The sequence below is a fragment of the Vitis vinifera genome, chromosome 15 (assembly GCF_030704535.1).
Source record: "Vitis vinifera cultivar Pinot Noir 40024 chromosome 15, ASM3070453v1".
Classification (NCBI taxonomy): domain Eukaryota; kingdom Viridiplantae; phylum Streptophyta; class Magnoliopsida; order Vitales; family Vitaceae; genus Vitis; species Vitis vinifera.
In genome coordinates, this window is record NC_081819.1 from 10,733,737 (window position 1) to 10,753,620 (window position 19,884).

At 31.8% G+C, this 19,884-nt stretch overlaps 1 long non-coding RNA gene across 1 annotated transcript; it reads left to right on the forward strand.

The window, feature by feature from the left end:
* Nucleotides 1–18,855: 18,855 nt before the first annotated feature.
* Nucleotides 18,856–19,497, forward strand: LOC132255224 (uncharacterized). The gene is made up of 3 exons (XR_009467893.1): nucleotides 18,856–18,894; nucleotides 18,978–19,094; nucleotides 19,260–19,497. It is a non-coding gene; the product is annotated as an uncharacterized LOC132255224 (long non-coding RNA).
* The last annotated feature ends 387 nt before the right edge of the window (nucleotides 19,498–19,884 follow it).

Here is a 19,884-nt window from a genome sequence, read left to right on the forward strand (position 1 = left end):
ATTCTTGATTTGTAAGGAACCCTCCAAGGTTCCAGATAGTTCCATTGGTGCCTATAAATAGGTGAGACCCTCATTTGGCCAAGGCACCACCCAAATCACTCCCTAACCAAGCAAGTGAGCTTCCAAGCACTTGTAAAGGTTTCCTTGAGTTAGTGAAAGCTTCCATTCTTTCAAGAGTTGCCTACCAAGCTTCTTAAGCTTTTGAGTCACGAGTGTCTTAGCCAAGCAAGCTAAGCATTGGGGAGCAAGGCTGACTTAGCAAAATCAAGCGTCTTGGCTTGTCTAAGTGCTGCACGAGCTTAGTGAACGACTAAGTCTGTGACAAGTGGTATCAGAGCGCGGTTACGAGGTGGGCATAGCAAGTGGTATCACAAATTTAATCCTATCTCTCCTACTTTTAAGTCTTTTGCTCCAAACTACTAAAGCTGTAGACACCAAGCTAAGTACTCTTCGCCCAAAACAACCTTAAACTGTCAATAACAATGAGTTCATTGTCTACTCAAGGAAAAAGAAAAAGTCTCAAGAAGATATAGAGCAATGAACACATCCTGACTAGTACATGAAACTAAATCGAATTTAGTCCCAAAAGAGACACACTCAGGTAACATTGATTTGAATCTTAATGAGTCAAAAGATGACGAGCTCAATTTGCCAATTGCCAAAAGGAAATGAGTAAGATCTTGCACAAATCATCCAGTTTATAAATTTATCTTCTATAAGATTTAGTTACCAAGTTATTGGGCTTTTGTTACTAGTCTTATAGATATTGGATTCCCAACAATATTCAAGAAGCCCTATAAATACCTAAATGGAAGACAACCATTGAGGAAGAGATCCAAACTCTTGAAAAGAACGGGACATGGGAACTTATTGAAATTCCAAAAGGAAAGAATCCAATAAGGAGTAAGTAGATCTTCACAGTCAAGTACAAAGAAAATGGGAGTGTTGATAGGTACAAAGCTCGACTAGTTGCTAAGGGATTTATGTAGCCTTATGAAATTAACTGCTAAGAAACCTTTGCTCCAATTGCCAAATTGAACACAATTCCTATTCTGTTGTCGTTAGTTGTTGACCGGGATTGGCCTCTTCATCAATTGGACATCAAGAATGTTTTCTTCAATGGTGACTTAGAAAAAGAAGTCTACATAGAAATTCCTTTAGGTCTTGAGATTGAGACAAACATTAGCAAAGTCTACAAACTAAAAAAATCCCTATATGGTCTCAAGCAATCTCCTCGAGCTTGGTTTTATTGTTTCACCAAGGTTGTAAAGATGTTTGGTTACTCCTAGTGTTAGTTTAACAACACTCCATTTGTAAAAGACACTGCTATGGGAAGAACTGTCATTATCATTGTTTATGTGGATGATATAATCCTAATTGGAGATCATGATCAAGAAATAGGAAAGTTCTAAAGTCTTCTTACCCATGAATTTGAAATTAAAGACTTGAGGAATCTTAAATATTTCCTTGGGATGGAAATTGTTGGGTTAAAAATGGGTATGGCAATCTTCCAATGTAAATTGATGGCGTTATTGGATAAAATATGCAATGAAGGTTTTAGAGAAGAGGAGCAACATGGGCATTATTGTTAGAGAATGAGGCATTAGCATTATTGTTTGTCCAGTGAGGTTTGAAATAAAGGTTGTATCTATTTGGGTTTAAAACAGAGGAATCGAGAGAAAGCATTAGGTGCTAAGGCTTATATTTGGCACTTGTAGTAGTAGACAAAACCCCTGTTGTAATACCATTTTTGGTCCCATTATAAAAAAACACCTACTACTATAGCATATGAAAAAGTTGTTTAAAGATACGGTACCCATAGTAGTCATGCATATAGATCTTACTACGAAATTTTCCCTGGATGGTTTTCCCTCTTTATGTGTTATAGGTGCAGACAAATTTTTTATGTACCTATATATATAATTTTTAAAGGCGGATTTTTTTACCCCTACTAAAACTATGTAGCTATATGTTTTATTTGTATATATTTGATTAGACTATGAGCCATGTCTTTTTTAAAATTCTTATATTAAAAGAATGGAATAAAAAGAACCATAAGAGAATCATCTATAATGAAGCCAATAGTAGGCATCGATCAAAAGTATAGAAAGGTTATCATCCATATATTGTGAAAACGATCAACCCTATCCACTTTCATATCAAACACTAAAGTGGTTTATTTTTCCTATAAAAAAAGAAAAGAATTTATCATTTGAAATTCACCACAAAAAGAAAAAAAAAGTGAAAATGACTACTCTACAATAGTATTTCTCAATAGTTGAAACCTTCAAACTAATGATTTACAAGTTCAACTAATATCATCATAGCATGCCAAGAAAAGGATAACTATGCCTATAAATATTTAGTTAAATCTAGAATCAAAATTCTAATTCAAATATTTATAGTAAAATTGTCAAATTAATTATATTGAAAGTCTTGAGTAGCATCATAAGAAATTTTATGTATAAGAAATACTAAAATACTTGACTCATGAACTCTAGTTAAGTAATTCCTAGTGCTCATGCAATTTGTTGATATTCTACTATAAATAAGAACCATTGTCTCAGAACTCTAAGAAATTCATACTTCTTAACAAATTGCTTGTGAATTAATAGATGATAATAAATACATATTATGTACAATGTACAAAAAAATCAATCATAAAGATATCAAAAGATAGGGAGTATGATATACTTATGCCCATGAATCCACCATTTACAACTTGTCAATATGAGCCTCTGGGACAAAAGTGAGACTTTGTCAATCTTCATTGTTATAGTTTTTTTGCATTGGCTAGGATGTGACTACATCTGTAAAGATATACTTGTTAATCTAATCTATTATCCAGACATGTTGAAACAATTTTAAAGTAATGTGACAAACATGTATCTATTGATGGTTATAAGCATAATTTTTCACAAAATTAGAAAATGATTTTTTTTTCTTTTAATATAAAAATGGGAATTGTGAACAAAGACAAATAAATACTTTTTATTTGAGTCATAAAATGGTGTGTAATCTCAAATTGTTAGATTTTCAAGTGTGTGGTAATTGGAAATATATTGAATCTCATTCATAAAGGACTTTAGTCTTTTTCTTAAGATGAATATACATTTCATCTTTTGCAGAAAAACATAAATATCAAGACACTAGAAAGATGTTAAGCCTCTAAGCCATAATGTCAGAAATTTTAATAGAGCACAACATGCTTTTATACTGGTAGATCTTTTGGATCCTTGATGCTTTCAATATGAACAAAAATTAATGTCAAATGCACATAGAAAAATACCTTTTTGTGTAGATTGTTTAGATGTAGATGCAGTGGCATGGATATCAACTTGGGAAAATGATATTAGTAATAAGTGTTGTTGTAATTGTCACTTGCTTTGAGAGTGGTACTCCCCCATGACATATCTTGAATCTTGTCAAACTATTAAGTATCTTCAAGAATGGGAAAAATCATACTATCGACTACCTTTAATAGAAATAAAGAAGAAAAAGAATACTTGTTATTAATATTTTTTTTATGCATTATAGACCACTTAGATTGCTAAGCTTGGGAAGCTTGAAAGAAGAGTATTGACTAAACTGTTATACCAATTCAATAGACCATGAGAATCAATGAATCAATGCTACAAATAAAGTATACTTTTTTTAACAAACTAGTTGAGAAGTGATACATAATAAAGAAGATCAAAAGCAGAAAAAGAGTATAAATTGTAAACTTAAACAAACAATGAAGTTTATAGTGAACAATAGAAAAAATAAGAGAGCATAAATCACTAATGCAATTGAGCTAACCTTTTCCATAGGTGTCACCCATCCATAATTTGTCAACATTTGCCTTTGGAGTATTGAACAACGCTCAACTAAGACTAAGCATTAACATTGGCATTGATACCAAATAAATTTGCAAAAAGATAATTGATTAATCCAAGTATTTTTATAATCAATATTTAAGTAATTCAAGTAAGATACTATGAAGCATTAACATTGATTTCTTTTACTAAAAAGTCCTTTAGGCATTAGTCCTCCCTTACCTATCAATATAAAGATAGCATGAAGCAAACAAAAGCATTAACTTCAGAAAATTATGATAACTAATTTGGAATACATTAGTGAAATAAGATGTCAAACCATTTTAAAATGAACACTTTTTTCGACTTTCAGATTAAATGCACAACTCAACTAATTTCCCTAAAAATAGGAAGATGATATTTAAGAAATTATTATTTAAAATGTACTTGGAAAAAGATGAATTTAAGCTTCAACAGTAGTTCTTAAGAGTTGAAACCTATAAAAAAACACAAATCATTTGAATCTCACTTGAGTTTTTTTTTTTGGAGAGAGGTACCCATTGTAAAAAGAGAGAGAAATCATTACCATCTCATGTTCTAGAAGAGAAGATGAACAAAGAAGAATATATATATATGTGCCCTGATTTATAAACATATAAAATCCTCATGTACAAGACACTTGAAGATAAACCCACTTGTGAACATTGATTTGAAATACGTGTCATGCCCCTTAAAGTTTTATTGCTCCACTACCTATAAAAATCAAAAGACGAAAAGTAAATAGATTGTAACAATCATTTTTCAAGTAATAAATTAAAACACAGACAAAATGAGGAAGAGGTTGGAATTGAAATAACAAATGAAAGGCCAAAAGCATTAAACTAAATAATAAATACATATTATGGATGAGACACAAAATGAAGAGTGGTTAGTTCGAGGAGCTTGATAGAAATCCACATGCAACAATATCCATGCATAGTTTTTCAACATAAATCTCCGGGACATTGACTCAAATTTGGTTAATCTTCACCATTATTCCTTTTAAATTAGACTAAAATATTTAGTAAGCTAAGCACTTCACAATCATGGAAAATTAACGATAGGAAAAACTGTTTTTATAAATCTCTGATGCCATGTCCCATATATGTCTTATAATCTCCATGTTGATAAGAATCTTATTGTCAAACTTTTACAAATTCATTAGAGTACCAAATCTTATAATATGCTAAATCCTATATAGTAGCTAATGATTTTTTTATTTACAATTTCTAAAGTATCTACATTAAGTGTTAAAATTATATAATGTTATATTAGTTTGTATTTTGTATTAGGAGTAGCTATGTGCATTCTTTCTACCCATAAATCACAAACTTGCAAATATCACTCTCTAAATTATGTGACATTAATACTTCTATAACCACTTTCATTTATTTATTTATTATTATTATTATTTTGTGTTATTAATAATTTCCATGATTTTTTAAATCAAGATCCAAATTTTGTAAAATTTTTTTATACTTTTGTTGATATCAATATTTCATTCTTTGCTTACATCTCTATATTTTAAACACTCAACATCTTCGAGGCAACTAATGGTCTCTCTCAGCTACATGAGTTTGCTATATTACTCAAACTAGTAAAAGAATGATGCCCAAACTCAAAAAGGACAACATGTAATGGGTTTCTCAAGTACCTTAAAGCCTATTTGGTAATAAAAATGAGAACATATTCTCCTAAGATATTTGCACCATTATCCCACTAATGGTAGCTTGACACTAATTAAATTTGTGATAAATTATGTAATCTAAGCTAGCATTTCCATAAATTCTTGGAATGCAAAACATGAAGTAACATGATCATTTTTGGGTCCATAACATTAGAAATTGGTTTGATGATGCAAACGTTTCAAACTTCGGTGAGTCTTCACCAGTTCTTTTTGGCATCTTCCCAATAGACGTAAATAATTGTAGATTTTGAGTTTCTGGAGGGTGCAAAGAAATGCATCTCGTCTTGCAGTGACATCAATTCAAAGTAAGAATGAACTTGAAGCTCTATGAGTGAAGTGATAGTAGTATTGCTAGAGCAAAACAATTTTCAATTGTGAGAATTTGGAGGATTATAACATGTTGAAGCACCTTCTTTGGGAGAGATATTAGCATTATTGTTTGTGTACTCCAAAGCATTCTAATCCTAGAATAAATATATATAGAGAAAAAGTATAACACACTCAGAACATTGTAAAATGATAATAACAAAAATTGAAGCCATCAAACAATAGGAAAAAGACTGCATTGCAAACCTGAAGCATATTGTTGAAGGCACGCTTAAATTAGAAACAACATGAGCAGTTTATGAATCATCCAATCTTTGCTAGTCTATAACACAAGTAGGCCTCTATGGTGTGGTTCTAGATTCTCTCAAATAAAAATCTAATCTAAAATGAGCCTCGTTGCTTCAACCGCTCCCCTAACGACATGATTTACACATAGATAGGCTAACCCTTCCATGTTTATGTGACATTTGTAACACAACTGCAAGAATTTTAGAAATCTTAGTCTAGTCTTAACCATTTCCTTTTGGCATGTTTCTAGTAAGTAATGACAACAATGGTAGATTATAAGTTTTTGTAAAGAGCTCATAGGAAGATCCCTTCTCACTACCATTTCAGTTAGAGTAGTCAGGAATCTGAAACCTCAATTTTCAAGATAGCTTAAGGCTTAAAAGGTTGTGAGACAAAGAAATTAGGCTACCTCCCCTCTGAAATTTTTAATAACTTGAGAGAAATGAGGTGTGGTAGACACTAGGAGAGATATTAGTCTATGACTCTTCTTACTTTCTAGTTACCTAAGAGAGGCAAGGTGGTAGACACTAGGAGAGATATTAGTCTATGAAAATCCTTATTTTCCAATTAATTTAGAGATAGTTGAGACTACTACATTAATATCCAGTTTTTCTGTGACTTAGCAACAATTACATCTATAACAATAGTTAACCCAATAAATTTTCCAAACATATAGAATATCGACATGAAGAATTTCCAAAGCACTAGCAATTTATAGATTTGAAGATAAAATTTCCAAATTTACTAATCTAATGATTTTGTGAAACAGGAGAAGAGCGAGAAAAATTGCACAATTACTTTATCCAACAACTATCGGTTAACAGTATTAGACTCTTAATAGATGTTGCTCATTTTCAATACCTAGTTAATGATTTCTAACCAAAATATTCAGCTACATTCAGCATAGAGGGACAACCCTATAGCTAAAAAAAAAAAAATGAAAAATAGAATAGAATAATAAGGGTTGTCTTTTGCATAGTTGTGTTTGGTTGGAATGATATTTTAAAAATAATTGAAGGCATAGTGATTGACTTCTGTTTTGTCTATGCAAATACACATACAGAAAAGATAAGAGAAGTAGTGGACAAAATTTACAATTAGTGTTTGTAATTGTTCAATTTGGTTACTATCCTAGTAAATATGAGAATTAACAAATGAATACAACAATCTTAATAGATTGATAATTAGATTAAAAAATAATACAACCATCCATAATAGGAAGATGACCTAAAATAAGAATTTCAAGGAAATGAGACATTATTTAAGCTAATTCAAAACTTGTTACCTTCTTGCAGTGCTTTCAAGCTTGAACAGGCTACTGTAGGGAGTTCACATTGGGCCAAGAACTAATCACAAGCTTCTTAAGTAGGCTGAAATCTATGAAAAAATACTAAATAAATCAACCTCACCACTTTCCTAAACTGTCAGAATGCAAAAATTAAAGTGGCATAATTACTTGATAGACAATATAAGTATTTGATCAAAAACATAAAATGCAAAATAAATAACAAAATTATTATTTCTTACATCACTACTACAAAAATAATTTATGGTGTCACTATTTATGGTGTCACTTTTAAAATAATGACACCATATGGTTTATAATTAATAAAGGTGACACATCATATTAAAAATCTTCAATTGAAGTAGTTAGATGGTGTTAGTTTTATATTAATAGTGTCATTTTTCGGAAAGTGACATCATATAAAATAATTTTTTTTAAGTATTATAACTTAATGAGCCTACTTGAGCCCACTTTTAGAATTAATAATGAGGGCCAATATATAAAAAGCCCATTGTTTCCACATGACACCCACAATCCAAAAAATCTCAGTATACAAACCCTATATATAATTAAAATCATAATCTTCTTCTACCTTTTCTCTCACCCATTGTCAACACGCTCACAACTGACATTCTTCTCTTTGTGGACTCCTAGGTAAACCAAAATCTCTTAGATCTATCATCTTTTTTCTTTTATTAATGTCATTATATTGATTGTTTCAACATTTATGTATTATGGTTTTTATGAACTGCGTTTTTTTGAGTTGTAGGGAACAAAAACTTATGTTTAAAGTTCTAGCATAGAAGAAAAAATCTGTAGATTAACTGATTTTTTAATCTGAACCAAACACACGATCAACTCCATAAAAACAAGTGGAAAACAAGAAAAAATGAATGATTTTTAATATGTATTTGTGTGAGAACGATAGGTACAGATTTTATGTAAGATATACTACCACATAATCTTCAACCATTCTAAAAAACGAGAGAGAAAAAAAAAAGGAATGATTTTTCTATTTGGAATGATTTTTCTGTTCCATTATATTTAAGAGGCCGTTTGGGGTTGTCACAGAATCTTCAAATCCATTATTTGGATTAATCTGCGTGAGGATTTTGGGGAAATTTGTTACTGTTAATCGCCACTGTATCCTTCGCTGCAAGTTTTATACTGCCCGGAGGGTATAGTGATAGTGACGGCATGGCCATTTTAAGCGACAAGCCAGATTTTAATGTTGTGTCAGATTCCATGGCTGTGGTGCTCTCTCTAGTTGTTGTATTGTGTCCTTTGTATACTGCACTGACTAACAACTAGAAGCAGGTCATAGCATTTATTTAGCCTATCAAAAATAAAAAAGAAAAGTCAAGAAAGTGAACTTTCAAAGTTTAAAATAAAGAAGAGCATCGAGAGAAAAGATAAGTTTCTCCTAATGACTATGCTTAAGCATCACAGAATAGAAAGTTGAAACTGTGTGAAAACATAACAGATTATGAAGTTGAGACTCTTCCAATGTCCAGGAAAAATCATCTTAATATTCAGTTTCATGCATAGAAAATGTAAATTAGCACCGCCGCACACTCTGAAAACCTGCTCTATAGGACCATCCAACAAGACATATTATAACCATTATAAACATAAAATTCTAATATATTAAGGGAACTGCAAAAGACTAAAACTTGGAAAACAAAGAGATGCCCAAGTATAACCATTATTTTAGGATGTGTTAGTCATAACAATGAAATAAGAGAAAAGTCACTGGTAAACCATCAAAAGTTTGTATTATGTTGTTTATGCAGATTGCAAGATGCTTGTGAACACTATGATATAACAATATGGGAATTGGATGTTGCATATGAAAACCAAACCCAACCACATTGTCTTCCACATTTACATATATATTGACATGAAATGACTTTATATGCATGATGCATGTTCCTTCACCTGTGAATCTTGGCAAAAACATGAGCTGCCTACTGATCAGTTTATAACACAACATGGTTTTTGTTATGCCAAGTTTCCATTATGCATAAATAAAATCCAAAAACTTGCACTACTGATTGATCATATTAAAATTTTATAATCAACAAACACCTTTAAAGAATATTGACAAAAGGAATTTGAAATGCAATTACCAAAAAATTCACATAAAAAAAAACATATATATTGTTATTAGTACAAAAGCCCTGGATTGCAAAACAAATACTTTAGTAGCTTGGCTCATTTCTTTAAGTGGTTTCAATATACTAACTTTATCATATCAGGTTGTCCTCACATTAATTAAGTTTTGGAAGCTTATCCTTTTCCCTTTTTTTTTTTCCTGTTGATCAAAAGGGATAACAGAATTACATAAAAAAGATGTAGATTCAGAATTTATCTTATTTCTATAATGTCAAATTCATGGAGGTTGGAACTTAAAAAGTATTTATTTTTCTATTTAGTCATAGTGGTAGCAAGTATCTTATATATTTCCATACCTTAATACGTGCCATTGCACTTCTGCTAGTTTTGGCAGAGAGAAGCAACAATTTTAAGGCAACAACTACAGAACTTGCAAGAAAACCACAGGTACAATCTTTCTCCTTCAAATTACTTGATCTGATAAGAAAAGGTGATTAACCTGAAAGTAGCACATTATAAGAATTGATGGTACCATTATAGCTTTCTATGTCATGGTGTACTTTATAGCATCATTTAAAATGTCCACTAGGAGTTCTTTTGGCCCTTCAGATGTAAGATTGATATCAAAAATGAAATAATAACAAGATATTGCTAAAACTAGAAAACATTCAGAGACATTCTAGGTGGATAAAACAAGTACATGAACGATTTTGTCCAGGCAACCAACAATACCATGTGACTCATCAATGTGAAGTCTCACGAACTACATGTGACATTGTGGGAAAGTTTAATTCAGCCTGGGTAGACATGAACATCATGGGATGCACCATTATGCTTTTGTTTTACTCCATGGTCGTAGCATTGCTAAGGTTCACCTGTTGGCTCACCAAGTTGGGTGTAGGAGCAATGGTGGCATCATTCTTGGTTGACTTCTACACTGTACTACAGCATCACTCAGAGATTGCAAGTTTTTTACTTTGATCACCTGTATCTCCCAACCAGTTTTCAGCTTAACTTCTGGTACGCCTAATGAAATCAACATTTTTATTTAATTTTGATTTTTTTTAAAAATAGAATATTTTTAGTTTGAGTGAAATATATATAAGTAATTTTTTATAAATATGAATTAAATAAAAGGTTGTGTAATACTCAAGAAAATTGATAAAAGTCAATAATTTTCTCCTATTTTATTTCTTTTGGTTATCTTTTATGTAATTCAATCATTTCAATCCAATGAATCGGTATTAGAACCACAATATCACATATATATGCCCAATAAAAATTAAGGGCTCCAACAAATCCATTCTTATTAGCAATAATTTTTATAACGAAACTCATAAACCTTATAAAAAAATTAACTACCTAGCTTCTAAGGTTAATTTGTAGTAAAGGAAATGTAAAAGAGTATACAACAACTATCCACAAATGTTTGTTTTAAAAAAATTAAAAATAAAATTACGTTATGTCATCTTTATGTAAATAATTTTTAAAACATTGTTTAAACTTGTGTCCAAATCAGCAAGACTCACATTTTAGGATAGTGATGATTTTCTATTAAATCAGTTCAACCTTTTCCTTGTATGACCACTTCATCTTTAAGCAAACATTGTTTAAAATATATGATTTTCTATTATATGATGTAGCATTTTTGTGTTTTGTCTTTTACAAGTTTTATAAATTGGAAAATTCTAACACCATACAAAAACATAGAAAAGCCACAAATACCGCAACTTGCATATTTTTATTTTATTTTAATTATTTATAGTTGATTAGGTTTATGGTATGCCATGTTGGATGCTTTCAGATTTTATAGATCTAAGTTACTTTTATTTTGCAAACGAATATTCCATAATTCAACATTTTCCTTTTCTTGTTGGTAATCATGATACATAAAATCTAGGAATGCTAAACACATCTCTTTTAAAAGTACTATATTTACAATAGGAAAATGGCTTTTATCAAAAGAGAAATATCCTTAAATTGAGTGTGTGTGTGTGTGTGTGTGTGTGTGTGTGTGTGTGTGTGTGTGTGTGTTAATGTAGAATAATGGGCGTTGCTTAATGTTTGTGTCTCTATTACTTGTCCAGGTGAGAGAATAAATTCCCATTTACCCAAGAGGCTGCATATTAAGTTTTGTTCTTGCCTATTTAAGTTTATACATTTAGTTATTTAAATATATCCAATATTATGTTGAAAAAAGATGTACTTACTTAAATTTTTTTGTTCTTAATATTAACAAGTTTTGCAGTTCTCTTGTATAGGATATATATTCCATTATTTTAATTGAAATGGAAAATCGAGATTGGATGTCAAAAGATAGAAGGTCAGTTGAGTATGATGAAGGAGTTGAAAACTTTATCAATTTCGCATTAGCACATTCAACCAACCATACCTCTATAAAATGCCCATGCTTACGTTGTGGAAATCTGTTATGTCAAACTCCTCAAGTCATTAGAGAGCATTTGTTCTTTAATGGAATAGATCTCAGTTGTCGAGTATGGTATTGGCATGGAGAAAAGGGTCCCAGTGGAGGATTTTCAAATGTCTCACAACAACGTTATGACAAATGCGAGTATAATGATGTTGCTAATACAATAGATATAGTTAATGTTGCACAAGTTAATTGTATGAATGATCCCCAAGTGTTTGGAAGGTTACTTGAAGATGCAGAAAAACCTTTATATATTGGATGCATGAAATACACAAAGTTGACAGCATTGGTAAAACTTTACAACTTAAAAGCACATTATGGTTGGTCTGACAAAGGATTCTCATAATTGCTTCAGTTGCTTGGAGATATGTTGCCATTGAATAATGAGATGCCGCTGTCCATGTATGAAGCCAAAAAGACTTTCAGTGCTCTTGGTATGGAATATAAAAAAATTCATGCATGTCCTAATGATTGTATTTTGTATAGAAACCAGTATAAGGATGCTATTGCATGCCCAACTTGTGGAAAGTCAAGGTGGAAGATAAACAATGAGGGGGGGAAGATTAAGAAGGGGGTTCTTGCAAAGGTTTTGTGGTATTTCCCACCAATCCCTAGATTCAAAAGGATGTTCCAATCCTCAGAAACCGCTAAACATCTTATGTGGCATGCCAAGGATAAAGAATGTGATGGTAAACTACGCCACCCATCAGACTCCTCAGCGTGGAAACTAGTTGACCATATGTGGCCTGATTTTGCTTCTGAACCGCGAAACCTTAGACTAGCATTCTCAACAGATGGTATAAATCCTCATAAGTCTATGAGCAGTAGACATAGTTGTTGGCCTGTTATACTGGTCGTATACAACCTTCCTCCTTGGTTGTGCATGAAAAGGAAGTTTATGATGTTATCATTATTGATCTCAGGACCACGACAACCTAGTAAAAATATAGATGTTTACTTGAGTCCATTGGTGGATGACCTTAAAACTTTGTGGGAAAAAGGAGTTGAGACTTATGATGCACACTTGCATGAGGTTTTTACTTTAAGGGTCATCCTTTTATGGACAATCAATGATTTTCCTGCATATGGAAACTTAGCTGGTTGCACTGTGAAAGGATATTATGCATGTCCAATATGTGGAGAAGGAACATATTCCAAAAGATTAAAGCATGGTAGGAAAAACTCGTATATGGGTCACCGATGATTTCTTCCATGTAACCATCCCTATCGGAGACAAAAGAAGGCATTCAATGGTGAACAAGATTTTAGGATTCCTCCTAAAATTTTGAGTGGGGAAGAAATACTTGAAAAAGTTGATCTCGTTCCTATTTCTTGGGGAAAAATGAAGATAAAATCTCTTGAATCTGATGTGAACACAAATTGTTGGAAAAAGAAGTCCATATTTTTTGAGTTAGAATATTGGAAATATCTTCATGTCCGTCACAACTTGGATGTTATGCACATCGAAAAGAATGTCTGTGAGAGTATTATTGGTACTTTGTTTAACATCCCAAGGAAAACAAAGGATGGACTTAATGCTCGACTTGACCTAGTTGAAATGGGTTTAAGGTCTGAACTTTTCCCAAGAGTTGACTTGAAAAAGACCTACCTTCCCCCTGCATGTTTTTCACTATCCAGAAATGAGAAAAAATTAGTTTGTCAAACGTTGTCTAATTTGAAGGTCCCTGAGGGGTATTGCTCAAAATTTAGAAATCTTGTCTCCTTAGAGGATTTGAAGTTGTTTGGTCTAAAATCTCATGACTACCATGCACTTATGCAACAACTGTTGCCAGTGGCATTACGTTCTGTTTTGCCAAAGCATGTGAGATATACTATATCAAGATTGTGTATCTTCTTCAATAAATTATGTACAAAAGTGGTTGATGTGCCAAAATTGAATGAAGTACATAATGAGTTAGTGGTCACGTTGTGCTTACTTGAAAAGTATTTTCCACCTTCATTTTTTGATATTATGCTTCATCTAATAGTGCATTTGATAAGGGAGGTGCGACTATGTGGTCCAGTTTACTTTAGGTGGATGTACCCATTTGAGAGGTATATGAAAGTTCTTAAAGGATATGTTCGCAATCATAATCGGCCTGAAGGATGCATTGCTGAGTGCTATTTAGCAGAGGAAGCTGTCGAATTTTGTACTGAATATTTATCAGGGACTGATGCAATTGGAATTCCAAAAAGTAACAATTATGACAACAAATTTGGTAGACCTATAACTGGTGGTCGTTCTACCAACATTGATCATAAATCGTGGTTACAAGCACATCATTATGTGTTAGAGAATACAACTATTGTCCAACCATACATTGAGTAAGAAAAATATACCTTTATTTTTTTATAATTTCATAACATAATGATGGAATCCTAAGTTTGCATTCCTTGTCTATAACGTTATAGGGAACACATGAATTGGTTGAAGTCTCAATACCCTCGACAATCTAAGAGACAAATTTGGTTGCAAGAAGAACATATGCGTTGTTTTACATATTGGCTTAAAGGAAAGGTAATCTCTTAGTTTTCAGAAATTATTTTAATATGTTGAAAACACCACAAGTTTCCAATTATGTTTTGATTACACACCGGTTAAAGAGGCTATCCATAACGGGCAAGATATTCCCAACACGCTTAGGTGGTTAGCACATGGCCCTACTCACCAGGTGGTCAAATATCCTGGATACATCATTAATAGGTGTCGTTACCATACTAAGGAACGCGATATGACATGCGTCACCCAAAATAGTGGTGTTAGCATTTTAGCAGGGACTATGCAAATTGCCAGTTCTAAGGATAAGAACCCAGTTTTTGGTGAACTTTGCTTTTATGGGGTCATTAATGAGATATGGGATCTTGATTACAACATGTTCAGAATTCCAATTTTCAAGTGTGCTTGGGTTGACAACAAAAATGGTATAAAAGTGGATGAACTTGGGTTCACATTAGTTGACTTCTCCAAAATTGGTCACAAATCGGATCCATTTATTTTAGCATCACAAGCCAAGCAAGTCTTCTATGTTGAAGACCAACTTGATCCCAAATGGTCAATAGTTCTCTCAATTCCTCCAAAAGATTTCAACAACATGGAAGGACTGGATGACTTCACCGATAATTGCATGGAACATCACCCCTTTATAAGTTCAATGCCAGAAGTTGAATCATTTGATGTTATGGATGAATCAGATGCAAGATACATGAGGGAAGACTGTGAGGGCATATGGATTGAAAATAATTAAATAATATATTGTACCCTTGACATGAGATATAATAAGGCATTTCACTTATTAGTTTTCATGAGTTGAACATTAGCTTAGCTTCTATATATTGCTCATGATATATATATATTGATCATCCTAAATTTCTTTCATGCATCATAAACATATGTTATTCAAAGGTACCACTTCAATCTTCATTTAACTATCTTTTTTGTTGTCCATGGAACTAGATTTATATTATTTTTTATCATCATGTTTTGATTTTATGCTCACATAACTTGAAACTCTCATTCCTAAATTTCTTTTTCATTAAACCTATAAATAATAATTGAAACTATATATGCACTAATTTATTTTATTATTATCCTCACAAATAAATTCTTCATTATTGATAAGAAATCAAAAAACAAGACAAACTTTGAAAGAAAATTTCAAAAACTATATTTGTGAATGACCAATTTAATTATAGGAAATATATGCAAGGATATACTAATCTTGCTTTTGAGTCATTTTACAGGTTTGTTGGTGAAGTACTAGTTTGCACATTTACTTGATATCTTCCACACAAATATGGATCCAGAAGAAAGGAAATGCCAAAAGTAAAGCATAGAGGTAGTACATTGAAACCAGAGATTGCAAAAAATCGAAGTAAAGGGATAAAGCTCAAGATTGAATACAATAGCCTTGGTAGTCACATTGGGGAAAATTTAGTTGAACTAAGTAGTTATCTTGGTACAATAACTAGAACCCATGTGCCAATAATTGTTGAGAGTTGGAGGAAAGTCCCTAAAGAGACTAAGGAGAAGTTATGGGATTTGATCACGGTAAGTCTATCTATAGCTTTCATATATAATTATTGTATACATTCATTAACATGAGCTAACATGGGTTGCTATTTTGTAGACAAGCTTTAATGTGAATCAAAATTCCAAGAGGAATTGTTTCCTACTAATGGGCATCAGGTTTCGAACCTTTAAGTACAAGTTGACAAAGAAATATATATTGCCTTTCAAGAATGACCCAGAAAAGCTGAAAAAGCCACCTCCTATCTACCCATTCATACAAGAGGATCATTGGAGACAGTTTGTTAAAGATAGACTTTCTGAACACTTTAATGTTAAGCATTATTTTTAATACATCTTCAAATTTTACATTTACATAGTTTCACCATGTACTAATTTTGTGTCTATATTTTCTAGGAATATCGCAAGGTTCAGAAATTGAGAAGAGATAAACACATTTACAATCATTATCTTGGAAGAAAGGGATATGCACGTTTTGAGCAGGATATAGTAAGTTATCAATATCGGTAAAAAAATGAAGTATATATTTTGTTTATAGGAAAATTATTCCAATTTTTAAATGTCATTTATTAACTTGATCATATTGAACTAATGAGTTTTATTGTTAAAATTTTTATAGCTACAAGCAGAAGGGAGTATTGGTAGGGTTGATAGAAGTGTTTTATGGAAGAAAGCACGTGAGAAGAAAGGAAAGTTTAATAAGATTACAGAGCCAGTGATTAACATGATAGTAAGTTAGCATATTTATGCCTTTTAGAGCCTATAGTGTTAGTATGTCTATGTGACTATGGTTTGTGATGATATTGTTAGGTGTTAATAGGTAAGAGGCTTAATGCTATCATTTTTATGAGTAGTTATGTTATACACCAATTTGTCTATTATCCTTTGTATTAAAACAATTCATTTTCTAGCTACCTTGAATTGGTTGTCTTTGATTGATATGTACATCATCTTCATCAAATTATTACTAATATATTTTTTGTTGTAGGATGAATTACTAGAAAATGCTAAGGAGACTGGACTACCTCCACCTGGTCCAAATGATATATTAGGTCAGGCATTGGGTAAGCCTAATCATCCAGGACATGTGGTAGGTTAGGACCGTTTGGTTAGGCCTAGCTTATACTTTCATCAACCATCTGATGACATGAAAAAATTCAAAGAAGAAATATGGGAAATGGTACGAAAGGAGATGGAAGATGCTGCAACAAGACAAGTTATGTCTCCCCCCACACCCAGTCTGATATGGGTAGTAATAACATGAGACAACAACTTGTTTTACAACCAGTTGTAGCAGAAAAACCAATGTTTAAAATGATAGAAGAGCCCCAACCACCAGAACCACCACTGAAACCCAAGGTATGCATTTACTTACTAATAATACAAGATTAATATAAGTGATATAAAGCCTATGTAAATGATATTATTTGTTGTATTGAAGGTAATTACATGTAAATTAGCAGTGGAAAGAAAAGGAAATGTTGTTGCAACTGGTACACTAATAGAAGAAAAAGGATCGAATAGGTTGGTTGTAATAAATGTTGCACACAAGCCAGATGCTAGACTCCCATTTCCAAATCCATATGAGATTATCAATGTTGGGGATGCTATTGGCTTTGAGCTTGATTGGCCAACAAGCCTTGTCATACTTGAAACTGAACATCCTCAGGTATGTCATTTTATGCCTATAGTAAATTTGATTGTAACTTGGTATTTTATTGTTTAGGAGTATATATATTTAACATTCCTTCCTTTTTCATAGGTGTTGGATAAAGGAAAGAAGAAGATAATGAAGACACCAATTATTCGAAAATCTAAGCCTCAAAATCATTCGGTCATTAAAAATTTTCAGAAATTTGTGGATGGTTGTCTTAGTAATGACAAGATATACCCAATACAGCTCCCCATTTCACTATTTGGTGTCGAATTTCAAACATATATATCTAGAGAGGATTGTGAATACATTATTTCATCTTTAGAGGTGTCATCAAACTGCATCTCCTTCTATTTATGGTGTGCATCTTTTATTTTCATTTGTTTTTTATTTTTTAAATATGAGTTGCCCATGTTGAACGAGATTGGATATGACTAATGATAATTTTCTTTTGGTGTTTTGATACAATAATAGGCACATGCATGATCAACTACATATTGCCAAAAAGGAATCACAATTTATATTTGTTAATCCTTTTACAATATCACGAGCAGGCCTTAGTACTCCTCAAACAGAGAAAAGAGCACAAATGTTGTCAAAACGCTTAATGGAGTGCCAAGATGCTAAATATGTTTTCATACCCTACAACCCCGAGTAAGTGACAAATATTATACTTCAATTTGAGGTTTTATGATTGATTTATATTTCTAATTAGATGCTACTTTTGTTTTTAATGTTTTAGCTTTCATTGGGTCTTGGTAGTGATTGAGCCAAGGAAAATGATAGTCCACTATCTTGACCCTATGCATCACAAACCATGTGAGGACTTAAAGGATATCGTAAACATGTAAGTTCTTCCTATTATTTTCCATAGTATTATTTTGTTTTTTTAAAATACATTCATCTCAAACTCATATTTTTTATTATTTATATATATGTTAAAACATATAACCTTTACCTATTTTAAAAATGTACCCATTGAACTTATTTACATAGGGCTCTTCGAATATCTGCAAAGAAAACATCCAAGAGGGAGCCATCTTGGCAACTAGTGCAGGTGACATCCAAAAAATTTTCTTTACACATTAGCTTATGCATTTGCACCATTTATATATATGAGTACTAATGTTATTTTATAATTGATCGATTAGTGTCCAAGACAAGAAGGAGGATTCGAATGTGGCTACTTTGTTATGAGATTCATAAAAGAGATCATTTTTTATCCTACAATTATTGCTTCAAAGGTATTACAAATTTAATGAATTGTACATAGTTTTAGGCTTCCAAATGTTATGCATTTTAATGTTATTTTCTTACTTGATTTCAGTTTGGTGATAAAAAAACATATTCTCAAGTAGAATTCGATGAAATTAGAGGAGAATGAGCTACTTTTGTGCTACAACTAATCATGAATCATGTTGATGCATCATGATCACCATGCATGGTGAGTCCTTTAGCTACTACATGAATTTTTCCATAGGTTCTTTGAATAATGTTTCTATTTGAAAAAAAAAAAAAATAGTTCTTAGATTTGTTCATTTATGATAACATCGATCCATGTTTATTTTCTTCAAAAAATCTATAAAACTCATTAAACTATGAAATGCAGGTATACACTTTTGGGATGGTGGAATGGAGAATAAAAAGAAAGAAGAAGGCAACAAGATTTTGGGTTTTTAAATGCAACTCTTATGTCATACGTTGTAGGACATAAATGTTACTTTAATTAGTACTGAGAAATTTAGATTTTTAGATGGGACTTTTATGTCATTTTATAGTTAGCCGGTTTTATGCTTATGAAATGGAGGTATACATGAATCTTGGGATCTTTGACATTTCTAAATCATGTTTTGGTATGTATTCACTCTTCTTTTTTTAGTTTTGATGGGTTTGATATGTTGGATGTATTATCTTTTTGTGAACATTTGATATACAAATATTATTAGATGATAAATGTATTATGAGTTATTCCAGAAACATTACAGAAAAATGAGTTAAATATAATATGATTGTTATATTTATGGACAAAATATAAACAGGTTAATCTTACTTATTAATTCACAAGCATTACAAAAATCTATAACTAAAAGCAATCATATCTTCCACAATAATTTACAATGATGTGACACCATTACTCAAAGGTGATGCATTTAATATGACATCATAACTCAAAGATGATGCATTTAATGTGACACCCTATCATCACTAGAAATATATGGTGTCACTTCCAAATG